The sequence below is a fragment of the Bradysia coprophila genome (assembly GCF_014529535.1).
Source record: "Bradysia coprophila strain Holo2 chromosome X unlocalized genomic scaffold, BU_Bcop_v1 contig_39, whole genome shotgun sequence".
NCBI lineage: Eukaryota > Metazoa > Arthropoda > Insecta > Diptera > Sciaridae > Bradysia > Bradysia coprophila.
The window spans coordinates 1,318,145-1,334,108 of NW_023503329.1; the positions used below are offsets into that span (position 1 = coordinate 1,318,145).

At 36.0% G+C, this 15,964-nt stretch overlaps 1 long non-coding RNA gene across 1 annotated transcript; it reads right to left on the reverse strand.

The window, feature by feature from the left end:
• Positions 1-1,794: 1,794 nt before the first annotated feature.
• Positions 1,795-2,436, reverse strand: LOC119069753. Its single transcript, XR_005086395.1, has 2 exons — positions 2,348-2,436; positions 1,795-2,105 (listed from the first exon to the last, which is right to left on the reverse strand). It is a non-coding gene; the product is annotated as an uncharacterized LOC119069753 (long non-coding RNA).
• Between the last annotated feature and the right edge of the window lie 13,528 nt (positions 2,437-15,964).

Consider the following 15,964-nt stretch of genomic DNA (forward strand, 5'->3'; position numbering starts at 1 on the left):
ATTCATTTCGTAAAAAGAGGAATTCTGTAGATACGAAATAAACTCATTTACGTTACATTTCGTAAAAGGAGGAAGAAAGTTAGAGAGAAAATCTTGAGATATTCCACGAAACAACTCCCACTTACAGTTTGATAAAAATTATAAAAAATTTGATATAAATGGAGATAACAAAATGTGATATGGAGATATGAAACCCCAAAATGGAGAGATAGAAAATTGGAGATAATAAAATCTAATTTCGGAGATAATAAATTGAGTTTTGGAGATAATGTAACTAGATATGGAAATATTACATGTATGAAATGGAGATAAAATAAATTAAAAAGTTGAGATTTTAGTGATCTTGAATTGAGATCTCACCTCAATTCCTAACTATCTTTTCGCCGTTCAGGCGTTTTGTTGGTTCCTGGGGAACTCATCCTTTTACGAAATGTATAGTAAATGAGTTGAGTTCGTCCCTACAGAATTCATCTTTTTACGAAATGAATACCAATTTTCATTGTACAAAAAAAGGGTTTTAACACGCCGAGCGATCCGGCCCATTGCCCCGGAGCGAAGCGGAGGGCCGCAATGCGAGCCGGGCGCCGGAACGGTGTCGGTAACTTAGGAGTTAATTTTTTTTCTCGCATCGTCTAATAATTAGTCCGTGTAATTCTTCTAGCCGTAAAGGCGTTTACTTCGTTCCTAAGTAATTCATCCTTTTACGAAATGTAACGAAGGAGTTTAGTTCGTTTTTAAATTAGATCCCTCCAACCAATGTTTGTTACGTTAGGCCCTACATGTTTCTCTAGCATCGAACGAAACACTTGCACGGTACATTTCGTAAAAGGATACATTCCACTAGGAATCCTAGTTTGGGACGAGCAAAAGAATAAGTTTTATGAATTCACAAAATTTCACAAAATAATATTTGTAATTTCCACAAATCTCAACAAATTTTGTGATTTCCACAAATCGGTTACATTTGTAGTGGTACGAAAAGAGATTAAAGATACGCCAAGATATATGGGGTTTTTTTGTTCCCCTTTTCGCGATCTCCAAACCTTTTCGAGTCTCGTTTGCTTAAATATTTCTAACGTTTTGGGTATGATAATCCTGTCAGAGCGAAAGTGGTCCTTTGACATTATTTAAACAAAAATTGGAGTCCGTACATCTAGCAGGGACCATTTTGGAGATTCAGTTATATGAAAATGAGGTGATTTAACGCCCCGTTAGATAGACCCTTGGACGTTCCATTTTCAAGTGCAGTTTTTTTTAACTAAAATATTTACACCAAAGACCGAAACAAGAGGATCTACAACATATCGGTATAGTTTGTGTCTGTCGACCAGGTGCTAGGTATAGATGTTACAGATATACAGACAGATGTAGCAAAACATTAATCTATTCTATTTACAATCGCTAAACCGAACTGGTGTGCATACGTTATTTTGCACCAGCTGGTCACATACAATTCCAAATGGGACCAGCTGGTGCAAAATAACGTATGCACACCAGTTCGGTTTAGCGATTGTACTGCTGTTTAGAGTTAAAATTTTATTACAATCGCAATAAATATGAAAATGAGATACAAAGAGTCGGCTAGAAGTCAGAATTTTATATTTACAGATCAGGGTTTAATTTTGGGAATTTTAATTCTGAAAAATTCGGAAAAAGTTCCGAAAAAAGTTTAGAATTTTCTTCGGAGTTTTTTCCGAATTTTTTAGAAATAAAATTCCCAAAAGTAAGCCATGTTTCAGATCCATACATAGTATGAGTAGACGTGTAAAATTTTAATGAAAAAGTATAAAGCTGTTTGTTGCTTCAAGATAAATGATTTATTATATTGGTACATAAATGTTGGGAATACCCTTCGTACGGGTCCCCTTTCAGGTTCTTATCTTATTCTACGATTGACAACATTGTTCCTTAGTCCACACATATTCACGATTCATTTTTAAAATACTTCGAAAAAATGTAAATTGATTTAATTACACTGAACTATTTGTAGACGCACAGAAAACCCATCAGATACGAACAGAACTGACCAGAACAACATTGATGATTCCGAAAGCAAGCTTGTCCATTGTCAGCACAACTTTCGACTTCGATGACTGTCCAGATTACTAGAAAAAATCATTTAACTTATATACTAACTTATGTCATGTGACCTGTCACATTAGCGAATTATAAGAAAAATGAAATTTCATTCATATCGCCCCGTTACAAACAAAGCCTGCGATGTTTGCATATTTGAAAATTTTATAATTTATTGAAATTTCATTTCTCATATAATTCGCTAATATGACAATAAATCTGTATGTAACTATTCATATGTCTCAACGACGATGACGACGCTTCTACTTACCAATTAACAAAAACACCAATAGATTAACCGGACTGAGCATTTTTTTCAATGGTTATTGCTTCGGATGTGCCAAATAAAGTAAACTTAAAAAATCTTTAAGCAAGAAGGGAGTACTTATCGCGGGAGTATTTTTTTAATTTAAAATTGAAGAGTTTTGCTTTCCGTTTATATAGCTATATAGCTATCCGCCAAAAAAAACCCTAAAGGGTGAAAGTGTGACGCAAGTCCCTGTTTCTACTTACAAAATAACTGATATCGCTGAGGGTGACGCTTTCTTAGGCGAAAGTTTTATCAACAAAAAATTGACCCAAAAAATTTAAGAAAGAAAATTTTAGATGTTAAGGAAACTAATGTTAGGAAAATAGTTAAAATAGGGAAAAATATGTCCTGAATAGGCCTGTTCATTTTAGAGAAATAGTCTCAAATTCATCTGGCATGGTGTCTATCTGGTCCGGAAGGCTAAAATATTGGACCCGTATTTTTTTTTAGAATTTTAAAAAATAGTTTAGATCTGGGGAGCGAAGCATTTGTTCATATGTACGAATGCGTTGGTTAGAAGAGTAAAAAAGATATACACCATCATTCTCCTCTCTTCTAACCAACGCTTTCGTACATTTGAACAAATGCTTCGCTCCCCAGATCTAAACTATTTTTTTAAATTCTAAAAAAAAAATACGGGTCCAATATTTTAGCCTTCCGGACCAGATAGACACCATGCCAGATGAATTTGAGACTATTTCTCAAAAATGAACAGGCCTAGTCCTGAATCATCTGCCACATGGGACGCAACTTTTTCTAAAATTTTCTTTCTTAAAAATTTTTTGGGTCAATTTTTTGTTGATAAAACTTTCGCCTGAGAAAGCGTCACCCTCAGCGATATGAGTTATTTCACACTTTCACCCTTTAGTGTTTTTTTGGCGGATATCAGTTCTTTTGGAAGTTTATGGGTAAGGGTCACTAGTTTTGTTAGTATCTCATGTCGAAAACAACCCAAATCCATTGAAAAATCCGATGGAAGTTGGGAAGTACCAGAGGAATCATCTCTCATACCAAAATTTAGGAACCAACCTCGGAACACCTCACTTATATCGAAAACAACCCAGATTCATCGAAAAATCCGATGTAAGTTAGGAAGTGCCAGATGAATCATCTCTCATCCCAAAATTTAGGAACCAACCTTGGAACACCTCACTTATATCGAAAATAACCCAAATCCATTGAAAAATCCGATGGAAGTTTGGAAGTGCCAGAGGAATCATCTCTCATCCCAAAATTTAGGAACCAACCTTGGAACACATCACTCATGACGAAAATAACCCAAATCCATTGAAAAATCCAATGGAAGTTGGGAAGTGCCAGAGGAATCATCTCTCATCCCAAAATTTAGGAACCAACCTTGGAACACATCACTCATGACGAAAATAACCCAAATCCATTGAAAAAATCCAATGGAAGTTGGGAAGTGCCAGAGGAATCATCTCTCATCCCAAAATTTAGGAACCAACCCTGGAACACATCACTCATGACGAAAATAACCCAAATCCATCAAAACACTTTTTCCAACATTTACCAATCATAATTCATAATTACTAGCTGCAGTAACGTGTGACAGCTCGTTGAACTCGTATGGATTCCTAGATTCCAGATGTCTTAGTTTGGGGGCCATTGGAGCCAAGGGGGAGAAGTCAAAAAATTGCTGTAAATATGCTCCGCCGTCCTCAAAAATTTTTTTGTAAAACATTTTTGGTAGTGGAGTTGCGTCACGCCCGCTTACTAACGTGCGGGCATGATATAACTGAACTAATTTTTTGGACTGGCCTCAGAGTTGTTATTTTCTGCAATTTGATTGACGTCGTCTGTTGTCATAGCTGGTAAGTGATAAGATAAGACGGAGCACAAGTCGCAATTCTTCGTGTGTAGATAACAAACTGAAAAATATTTATTTACAAGAAGGGAATCCCATGCGTGAATGTACGTAATTTATTGACAATGACGAAGCTTATGAAAGTAGTCACTACATGCAAATTCATTATCATTAAGAATGCAATGTTATTAGTCAACGTTGCAACTGAATGTGTGTAATTTTCTTTGGCATTGCAGCAGCGAAGAATGCCTCAAAAATTCATTTATCTAGTAGCCTGAAAATCAAGAAGGAAATCTCTTAAAATTCCGTATAATTCTCATAAATCTCATAATAGTTAAGTTTATGTTCCATGTTCGTGCCATTCAAAAAATTGTATACCCTTTTGCTAAACATTTATTTGTTTGAACGGGAGGGTCGTTATTGCTATTCAAAAGCTCATGCTAAATGAAAATGTGAATTTTGTTTTGTTAGTCTGTTTTAAAAGCGGAATGGTTCTTTGTGTCATTTTCTTCGTGTATTTTAGGCGTCTGTTCGCATATTCTCATTTTTGTTTTGTAATTTTCTATTCACTATGTGAAACACTGGCATATTATGCGTACTTAAATTGCGTTCTATTCTATCAACGAAGCTTATTTCCAGCAAATTAGTCGGTTTGTATTCAAGATTGGCATTAGAACTTATATATATGCAAACTTCATACACACATCTTGACGCCTGGTGTCCTGGGTCTTTATGTCATACATGTCTTTTATGAATAAAATAAATTGTCAAAATATAGGATTTTTCGTTCCAAGTGGAACAACAGCATAAAGAAGCTTTGTAAATGGGTAAAATATAGTCATTTTACGAAATTCTTTTGGTTTTGCAATGTTCCGTAATTTTGAACGTTTTCTCTTATATGTAATTTAGAAAACAAAACGTACGTCGACGGCACGTTTTAGTAGTCAGCTAAGCGTAGGGAAGATCTAAACAAATGTATAGACATTAAGAGGCTTGTGAGATTAGAAAACATTTTCCCAAGTTTTCCCGACATTTTCTCAAAATTTCCAGAATCTTTTAAAAAATTTTCCCAAAAATATTTTTTTGTAAAATGAGTATGGGAAAATGTCTCTGGAGCGTTTACAATACATTAGTTGAGACACACTCCACTTTGGTTAAACATAATCTACATTCGGGCATTTTTGAAAAAAGTTAGGTTACAGTCCCGTGCTAAAATACAAAATACTTTAACATTGAAAATAGTTTTCGATGATTCCATCCAGACTGAGGAGAGTGAAAAATTGTAAATTTTAACGCCCAAAAGTAGCCTAGATGCATAACCATGGTATAGAGTGTCTTCACTAATGTTGTTGCGAATTGTATGAAAAGGAAAAACACTCAACTGAAAATTAAATAATCAAATTAGGGAGGATCAAGTCACCGTTGGATTTATATCACATAATAGAATAGTCTTATTTTGCTCAGGAAAGAAGAAATTGGAACCAATGTAGAAAAATCTAAACAAAAATCATTAACAGGAAACCAACACTGATAAAAACAAGGCATCAGAACAGTCGGGGCGTTTGCCGCGACTTAGCCCCGTACAACCCGTAATCCTATTTCGTCCGCAACCATAATACGTCCGTAGCCCTAATAAGCCCTAATAAACCCTAATACGTCTACAACCCTCTAATGCGTCTGTTACCAAAATGGGCATTGTCAAATTTACTGAAACTGTTCATTTTTAAAATTGCGCATAGCGAAATTACGAAAGCCCGTACGAAGTACCTCTCAAATAAAACCAACAATTTACGACATTATTTTAGAAACCCAAAATTTTTTGCCAACTTTCCATTGGGTATTCAATTACCTCTCAAATGAAACAAAAACTAGCAAAATCGGTTGAGATTTACTCGATTTATGTGCAAAGAGCACTTAGGGCCGAGTAGCGGCCTTAGTGCAAGGGCCCAAATTTGAAACTTTTTTTGCCATCATTCTATTCGGCATTCAATTATCTCTCAAACGAAACAAAAACTAGCAAAATCGGATGAGATTTGCTCGATATGTGCAAAAAACACTTAGGGCCGAGTAGCGGCCTTAGTCCAAGGGCCCTAATTTAAAAATTTTTTCGTCACGTTCATTTCGGTATTCAATTACCTTCCATAAAAAACTAAATCTAGCAAAATCGGATGAGATTTACTCGATATATGTACAAAAAACACTTAGGGCCGAGTAACGACCTTTGAGCCCTCCCAACAAGCCCGCGTTGCATCTTACCCAAAAACAATGTTCAGCAACTTTGTTCTACTCGTCAATACCTTTCATTTGATATATCACAAGCAGCTATTGCGTGCGTATTTCGGTACATATCGTCGAAAGACTGAAAAACACCTATAGGGCCCTAGCTCTGGAGGGGCCGACCCTACCATGCCCATTTTCGAACTTGACCTTACTTTTGTCGATACCAATCGGGGAAAAAAAGAATTTTGAAAAAAGGTTGTGATTTACTCAAGCTAGAGGGGTCACGGTCGGACGGACGGACGGACGGACGGATGGACGAACGGACGGATGGACGGACGGACGGACATTTTTAGCCCCGTACGAAGTACAAAGGTGCTTATAGGATTACGATGCCGTGTGTAATTGATGGAATTCGAAGCAGACGGTAAGGGCAAAGTGTTTGCCTACGTTCATAGATGACGAATCTGCAATAAAAATTTTGTCTGTCCGTCTGTCCGTCTGTCCGTCTGTCCGTCTGTCCGTCTGTCCGTCTGTCCGTCTGTCCATCTGTCACGTCGATATCTTGAGTAAATAAAATCCGATTTCAAAAAATTTTTTTTCCCTGAAAGATAGTCGAAAAAGTGAGGCTAAGTTCGAAGATGGGCATATTCGGGTCGGCCCTTCGTGAGTTAGGGCCACCTAAGTGATTTAAAGTCTTTTGGTGATATTTATGGCAAAATAAACGATGGAAATGTAAATGATAAACGGCAAATGATAGGTATTGTCAATACCAATCCAGGAAAAAAAAGTTTTTTAAAATCGGGTGAGTGGACCGTGAGTTAGGGCCTTAGAAGTGAAATGCTACTAGGGCCCTATGTGTATTTTACATAGAACTCGAGTAAATTTCATTCGTTTTTCGTAATTTTTGTTTGATTTGGAAGGTAATCGAATGCCGAATAGAATGTTGTTGAAAAAAAATTAAATTTGGGTCCTTGGCCTAAGGCCGCTACTAGGGCCCTATGTGTATTTCACATATAACTCGAGTAAATTTCATCCGTTTTTTGTAATTTTTGTTTCATTTGGAAGGTATACAAAGGCCGAATAGAATGTTGTTGAAAACAAATTAAATTTGGGTCCTCGGACTGAGGCCGATACTAGGCCCTTCAAAAAAATAAAATTTTAGGGCGATTTGAAATTTTTGTTTCATTTGAAAGGAACGTCGTACGGGGCTTCGTAATTGAGCTATGCGCAATTTGTAAGATGTACATATTACATAATAATTTTACTTTAACTACATTGACCGGCGCAATAGGCTTACGGTCAAAGTAGGGTGACAGACGCACTAGGGTCACGTACGCAATAGATATACGGGTTTGTACGGGGCTCAGTCGCAGCAAACGCTCCGACTATTCTGATGGCTCGTTTTTATTGCGGATTCGTCATCTATGAACATAACCAAATGCTTTGCCCTTACTGTCTGCTTCCAATTCGACGTGTTACAAACGGCATATTAATCTTATAAGCCCCCAGTACTTCGTACGGGGCTAAAAATGCGTCAACTGGACGTATGTATGAAATGGCTGGCAGACAGCTTCATTTCTTCTTTACTTCGGATATGTATATCCACTATTCACGCTATTCACATATAATTTATGTCGAAATGTCTGGGGGTATGTATATCGTCAACGCACTGCTCCGGAGCAGTGCGTTGATATCGTACATGCTTGACGTATAAACATACGAGTGACACGAATAGTCACGAGCAGTATGTATGATTATGCGTCGAACATGTACGATATACTCAGACGTTGGAATATACATATCCGAAGTAAGGCAGAAATGAAGCTATGTGCCAACCATTTCATACATACTGGAAGCATGTTGACGATATTTTTTATCAGTGAAGAAAGCTTCAATGATGAAAACTGTGATCTGTTTTAGTGTTCAACTTCAATGCAATTCATATGGAAATAGAAAGAGACTTCTTAGTTTTGTCGAAGTAGCTTTTCATAAAAGACGTTCAGACTCTCTCTGGTTTGAGGGACCTCTTTATCTCCACAATATTTGCCGAATAATTGACAGTAAACAAAGTCGTTTATCAGTACTGAACAAGAAGTAGAGACTCTTCCATCAAGATAAATTATTTGAAATCATTTTTCCACAAGGAAGCAGAAACTTGCGCCACCCATTCGAATTGCCAAATGATGAATTATTATGTTGAGCACGTTACACTCATATATGGACATCTTACTATCAAAACAGTCGGCTTTTATTTTGTTTAATAAAATTTCGATCCAATTTTACCACAAAATGAAAGCGGAGCATATGGCTATGTAAAACCGCATTCCACACACACAAACACCATTTCAAGGAAATGTGTCTCTCATGATATTGCGAAAGGTAAAGTTAAATAAAAAAAATTGAAATACATTACGAGTTTGTGTTTTTGCAGTCTCGAAACAACTTCAATAAAATGCATCTGGTGACCGAACCAAACAAATTGCATTTTATGCTGAAAATGTACGCAATAAACGTGACCAAGCCTCAAATAGGTAAAGTTAAGGTGTGCACACTGTTTATTGTACAGAATATATTTTAAATGTACATTTGACTTGGATTAAGTATCGTCTGCAGTCTGTATACTGGACAGTATTATTATAGTATGCTCTCTACACCAATTAACATATGGCTGTGTGTCGCAACCATTTTTAGGGATGTTAACGAAATAGGTTTATTCCAAGATTTTATCGTTTTTTCGGGAATATCGGGTATATTAGACGTAGATGTTGCAGAAACGAGAAACGAACGACTTGTAATAAAAATGAAATTTCATTCATTTAGCTCCGTTTCGACTAGGTTTACGATGCTTTTTTGTTTTAAACGGTTTGTCGTCGTCAGCCAAGTTGAAAAAGAGCTAAATCGATGAAATTTCATTTAGCTTATGATTCACCAATGTTTCTGCAATTTTTACTATTCAACTTTTAAACTATTCAAATTTTAACTATCAATGATATAGAATGGTTACTACAGCATTACTCTCATGACTACTCTGTTCACAACCTTCCCCAATAGAGAATTGTGCCTCTCACACTTGAACCTTTTTTTATTCATCTACCTACGTAGACCACAACTATGTGTTGCACAAATAAAGCAGATGTCGGATTTTCTTAGCGTAATGAGATTCACTAGCTTTGAAATTTGAAATACTTTCCATCTGATATCCTTCAATGACTTTCTGAGTATTTTCTTTGCCATTTTTGTTGAATTTTTATGGATTTTGAAGATTTTCTTTCATTTCGCGAATTTTCTTTGATTTTGAGGATTTTACGATGAAAAGATTTTCTGTTGGAATATGCACTTGATATAATTCTATCTAGTGATATAGTCAAGTAGTCTAAATGAATCGTAGGGACGTAGTAGACCCGGGCGCCGGTCTATTTTTTCGGCGGCGGCTGTAATTTTTTCCTAGAGTATCGGCGGCGGCTGAAATCGGCTGAGCCGATTTTTCAAAATTCGGCGGCGGCGTAAATCAAATTATTTATCGGCGGCGGCGGCGCTCTCGGCTGAGAACCGGCGCTCAACAAAAAATGATGTGTAAGGAAAATTCGTTTCGATCTTAAAATTTAAGTTAAAAGAAGAGATAGCTACATTTTGGTTGGTGTTAATGTTTCTAGATAAGCCTAATGCAGGAATTGTAGATAGATGAAGGAATTTGTTTTCGCATTGTCCACGGATGGCCACAGCTCAGGTGGTTTTGATTTTTGCTTTTTACATATTGCCAAACATTCATTTCAAATTGAAGATTTTGACAATACAGGCGTTACGCTGATTGTTTTAGCAGAAAATGGCAAATCGATTTTTGAGCCCTACTGATATAATCTACCTTGCACCAGAGAAATGATAAGTTAGTACGCCTGTGGCGAGATAGAAGGAACATTGGAATGACAGTTGGCTTCTATGGGGGAGAATGTGAGAGAATTTGTATGGAACTCTCTCACATTTTCTCCCATAGAAGCCAACTGTCATTCCAATGTTCCTTCTATCTCGCCACAGGCGTACTAACTTATGATTTCCCTGCCTTGCACAAACCATCAAGCAATGCAGACTGAGCAACATACTAAAACTGAAATTTTTACCCCCTAAGCAGTGTTTCCATCTGTATATTATTACACAAACAACATGAACCAATCTTCATCTATTCGCATACAACAGTGTACTATAAAACAATCTTTTTCCGCCGTTTATATTTGGTTTGATTGACATTTTTTGCTAAAGTACTGCGCTTTCACATTTGTACACATTCCACGATCTATGACTTAAATAACATTGTGGACAGTGGAAGGTGTACAAATTAAAAATCGCATACGTTTATCATTTTTTAATTAAAATTCAATCGTCAAAAACCAGACTCGATCATTTTATTTTGCTTTTACATTGGATATTTTTATTGAAAATGATAGAGGGATATACTACGAGTAATTTGCACGCGAAATTAAAAACCTTTAGCAGGGATAGCATATAAAATTTCCAAGTATTAACTCTCTCATTTGACACATGGGATACAGAAACACATTCAATGGAGTTTTAAGAATCCAAGTGGGTGGTATATGAATGAAGGAAGCTCCTAACATTCATTTGACGGACCTTATATTTGACCACTATTTTTCATAATTTTTCCAATATTTAATAAAAGTTTTACAATTGAAAAACGTACAAAAACTCAAAAAAGTCGTTGAAAACTTTCAAAAGCATTTAAAAAAATATTTTTTAGAGAAATATTTCACAAATAGTTTTGATTAGAAAATGAAATAGAAACATTGGCAAATTGCGCCGAAAAGTAATAAACAAAACAACCGACGGCGGCGTAGTGTTTCTAAAGTTATCGGCGGCGGCGCTGATCGGCTAGCCGATTTATACTATTCGGCGGCGGCGACATCGTTTTTAGCTCTTTTTTCGGCGGCGCCCGGGTCTAGGACGTAGTGGCCTTAGTAAAGAGAAAAATGTTTTTAGTCTGTGCAATGGCTGAAATGGTGCAACAAGGTCAAGGTTATGCAATGTCGGAAGGCGTTCGATGGTACATATGAAGAAAATGAAGATGTCGATGGTCGGAAAATTGGTCGTTTGCTACAATTGAGTGGGAGAATGTCATACGTGCATTTGAAGCGTCAGTCTTACGTCAGTCAAGTCAATGGACGAGTTATTCTGTGGTAGCGACCGAAATCAAAGTAATTCAAATCGAAGGTCTATCGTGATATAATTCTATCTAGTGATATAGTCAAGTAGAGGTCCGGGGTATAAGTGCTACCCGTAATATCCTGAAGCCAGTCCTCCACTTCCAACATTTTCTAGTTGTCAAAAATTTTCAATTTAGCTGCATTCTTGGATAACGACTAATTACTTCATTGAAATGAGCGTTTAAACTCAATTCCAGGGAGTTTTGTGATTAAAGTAAAAACATTTAATGTTCGAGACTGTGTATTTTGCTTTATATGATTGCCTTCGGCTTGGGCTGCAGCCCTCACACTTGGCAAAATGCAAACTTCCAAACTTTGGCGAACAAATATTTGAGTGTTACCTGTATGCTCCATTCAAATTGAACCTTTTTTCCGCTTCGCTTAATTACATATAGCGGTTAGTGTACACAATTGAAAACATAAATGCGACCATGTACGATTCACGATATTCAAATCCTCGAAAAAAAAGTCCTTGAAAGATTTACTGCATATTGAAAAATCTCCTTTTTGTAAAACGAAATTCAAAAACCACATTGCGTGCCGGCATGAATACACGTTCCCATTTGTTTTACTTTTTGCGACAGAGAGAGAAGCAAAAATGATGTGATAATGACAATATAGGACATTATACTAAAAGGAAAGCACATTGAAATCATAATCGGTAATGGTTTCTAAATGTAACGAACTTAATAAAGTCTGACATTTAAGTTATAGGTCTCTCTTAATATGGGATGAAATTTACACCAAAGAACAAAATAATAATAATAAAAAAATGTACAAAATGCACAACAAGAAGCCAGGAAAACGGTATACCACACCACACCATCACCAACCAGCAACGAGAGACAAGAGCATTGTGCGGTATTGTACTATTAAGACAAACAATAACAATATTGTTGTCTTGTTTCGTATTTATATTTTTCTAAAGGATTATCCCTGTAAAAATCCGTTTTCAAGTTATAAAACTAACAAGGAAATGGCGTTGGATTCTGTACATGTAATTGGTTTTGGTGTTTTATGGCAAAAGATTATTTTTAATGTACATTCCTTCTTCTTCTTTTTCTTATTTTGTTATGATGGAATATGGATTTGTATTAATGGTAAATGATATTAACATAAAATCAAAGAAAAAAATCTTATTACGGGGAGCTTTTCTGTGTAATGCAACCGTGATGGAAATGATTACTTTTGGATAAACACGAGTTTAAACGAATATAAATGTTGGACGGTTTTTTTTGCATGGTTTTTCAGAGTTTTTGCCAGCTAGAGTATCTATTTCAGAATTCAAAGGAAAGTCTTAACGGTGTAAAAAATAGTTAAGTTGTGGGGCGTTGAAACGGCGAAAATTTCACATAGAAATAATCTTTTTTTATTTCTATTTGTTCAAGCAATAGCAAATTGCAACATATACATCACTATACGCACAAGTCAGCTTTTACAATTCCGCTATAGAATTACAACGTTACAACTCAGTGAGAGAATTACAACTCAGCGAAATAATTACAACTCAGCGAGAGAAATACAACTCAGCGAAAGAGGTACAACCGTACTACTCAGCTATAGAGTTACAACTCAGCGAAAGAGTTACAACTCAACGAGCGAGAGAGTTACAACTCAGCGAGCGAGAGAGTTACAACTCAGTAAGAGAGTTACAACTCAGCGAGAGAGTAACATCTTAACGATAGAGTTACAACTCATTGAGAATACTACTGCTAAATTTACAATGGCACTAGACATGTAATTTCTTCAAAGTTGCAAGCTTACATTATTCTCGCCAGTTACATTGCTGCCTTAAGTTTAACATCTTCACGGCAGCTACAACACTTCGGAAGCTAGGCATTCTTAAGGTATGCAATTTTCAGAACTGCTCACGAAACAACAGGAAATCATCATACGCCGTATGACATACGGACTTCTTGATTTCCATTTAACCAAAAAGTACTCCATGTGACAGACGAAATTGAATTTTTTCAATTTTTGCTTTGTTTTCTTGACGTCTCGTTCTCTCGCGGCTCTCACACGGAGTATTTTTTGTTGAGTGGTAACCATACTTTACTCTAATTTGCGTGGTGTGGGCTTGGAAGATCAAACTTATATCACTCCTATCTCTATACTACAATAGCGGTAAGGTAAGGTAAGGAGATCGCCGTAGATGTAATTACTTTGAGATTAAAATTCTTGATTGTTGGTATGAGTCACCAAATCAAATCTATCGACACAGTAGCTTATTTTGTGAACAGAATCGAATGTAGCATTAAAATGGAATAGCTTTTCATTTACAACCGATTCCGTAACAGATACCTGTTCGCGTTCACCAAGGTTTTAAGCCCAAATAATTATGACAAACTATGATATGAGCCTTTGGATGGGGTGTTAAGCCTGAAGATTATTTTATTTAAAAAAAAAAAAATCACGACGAACCCTTCCAAATAGCCGTGGTACAGTGGTACATATATAAAATGTTGCAATCATAGCGACCAATTTCATAATAATACCCTCCCATCCCCTTCATAATCAAATAAAATCATTCTAAACACAAATGATAAGAACAAATTAATAAAAGAGACTCTACCCTTTCTTCGCAATTTAAATTCACTTTCATTTAATTTATAACTAAGACGACAGATACGAACTAATTAAAATCTTACAAATTAATTAATATTCATCAAGAAAATTTTCTACATAATATTTTCACACTGGAAAATTTATCGACTGATGGTTTTATCTTCAACATTTCGGCATTAAATATTGCTTCTCCATTTTCCCAACTCAAAACGGGAGAAGCGGCGTTCTTGCAACCTCGAAACAAAATTATTCACGAAATAAGAAGCAAGAAAATAATATTAAAAAAAAACAAAACTCTTCGTTCAATCGTTTAACGCGTGACATCACAATATCCTCTTTTGCGAAAGACAATCGAAACTTTTAATTGCTATCGGACGGCCTGTTCTTTTGATCAAACGTACGATGTTTAATAACTCTCACTCTCTCAGCTGTTCTTATTTGACTTTTGTATATTCAATATTTTATGCTTTATAAGAATGGGGTGACTGATGTGGAGGGTGTATGAGTTTGGAGCTGGGGTGGAAAAAAGGAGGATTTTGTGTTATTAATTATAATTAGTTATTTATTTAGTGTTTGACGACGAAGGCGTTTCGGTAAATAGATATTTAAATTGTTTCCGAATTTAATTCTTTTGATTTATTTCGTGTTTTTGTTAGATATCGGTGATTTACTCTCTTTGAGTAGGTAAAAATGAATGATAAAATAATAATTACATTGAACAACAACGTGGATAGGTGAGGAAAACTATAGGGAAATGCTGTTTGGTGTTTCCAACGTTCAAATGTAGTAGATTTTTGTATCTACTACATTTCGTCATGAAATTAATAATGTCAGACCTACAAATTTATACTTTAGACTACTTGAATTAAACACATCTCGATTTAAAATTCTTATCGTGACCAGATCTGTGACACACTGATATTTTCCCATTTTTTTAAAATTTCGGAAAACATGGGAAAATGTGGAAAATTATAAGAAAATTTTGGGAAAAAAAGAAAAAAAATTCTCACAAATAGTCTCTCGTTACACAGGTCCCTTCAGTAGTCATTAGGGGTAAACCATTATGGTTCGTAAAGTTCGTGAGCATGGTGATATTTCTGACATAAAATATATAGAAGAAATGTCATAAGTTCACGGAATTGCCCATACTCACGAACTTTACTAACCATAATGGCTTACCCCCATATTATGTCAACACTGACACCCGCAGTTGATGAGTCACGGATTTAATTTTTGATGGTATCAGAATTCTTTTTGAAAAATGTATGACTGCAATAGCGAAAACGAATATGTTAGCTTTAAGAGGCATCGATGCTTTGCCCTTTTCAAAAATAAAGAACCGCAATAACGACTACGAATGTGTTAGCTTTCAACAGAAAAAAGATTTGGTTGTAGCAGTTTGACCAGCTCTCAAAATAGGTAAGAGTATCAACAGGTAAGAGTTGTGACGGGATGGCTCAGTGAATACGTACTAGCCTTCCACCAAAATGATCCGGGTTCGATTCCCGTGACAGACAAATTCCGCATGGAATTTTTCTAGCGATTATATCGCATTGGTAACGTCCTTAGTTCACTCAAGCTTCATAATTTGGGTAGTTGCGGTGTGTTTGGTGGCTGCAACGATGTACACACTGAATGAATCGTATGACGTAACCCAAATACGATGAATTTGTGTACATATGTCTAGCCTACATTAAGGCGAGATATCAATTTCGCACCTAACTTTCCTCAGAGAGTAATTACATACTTCGAGGC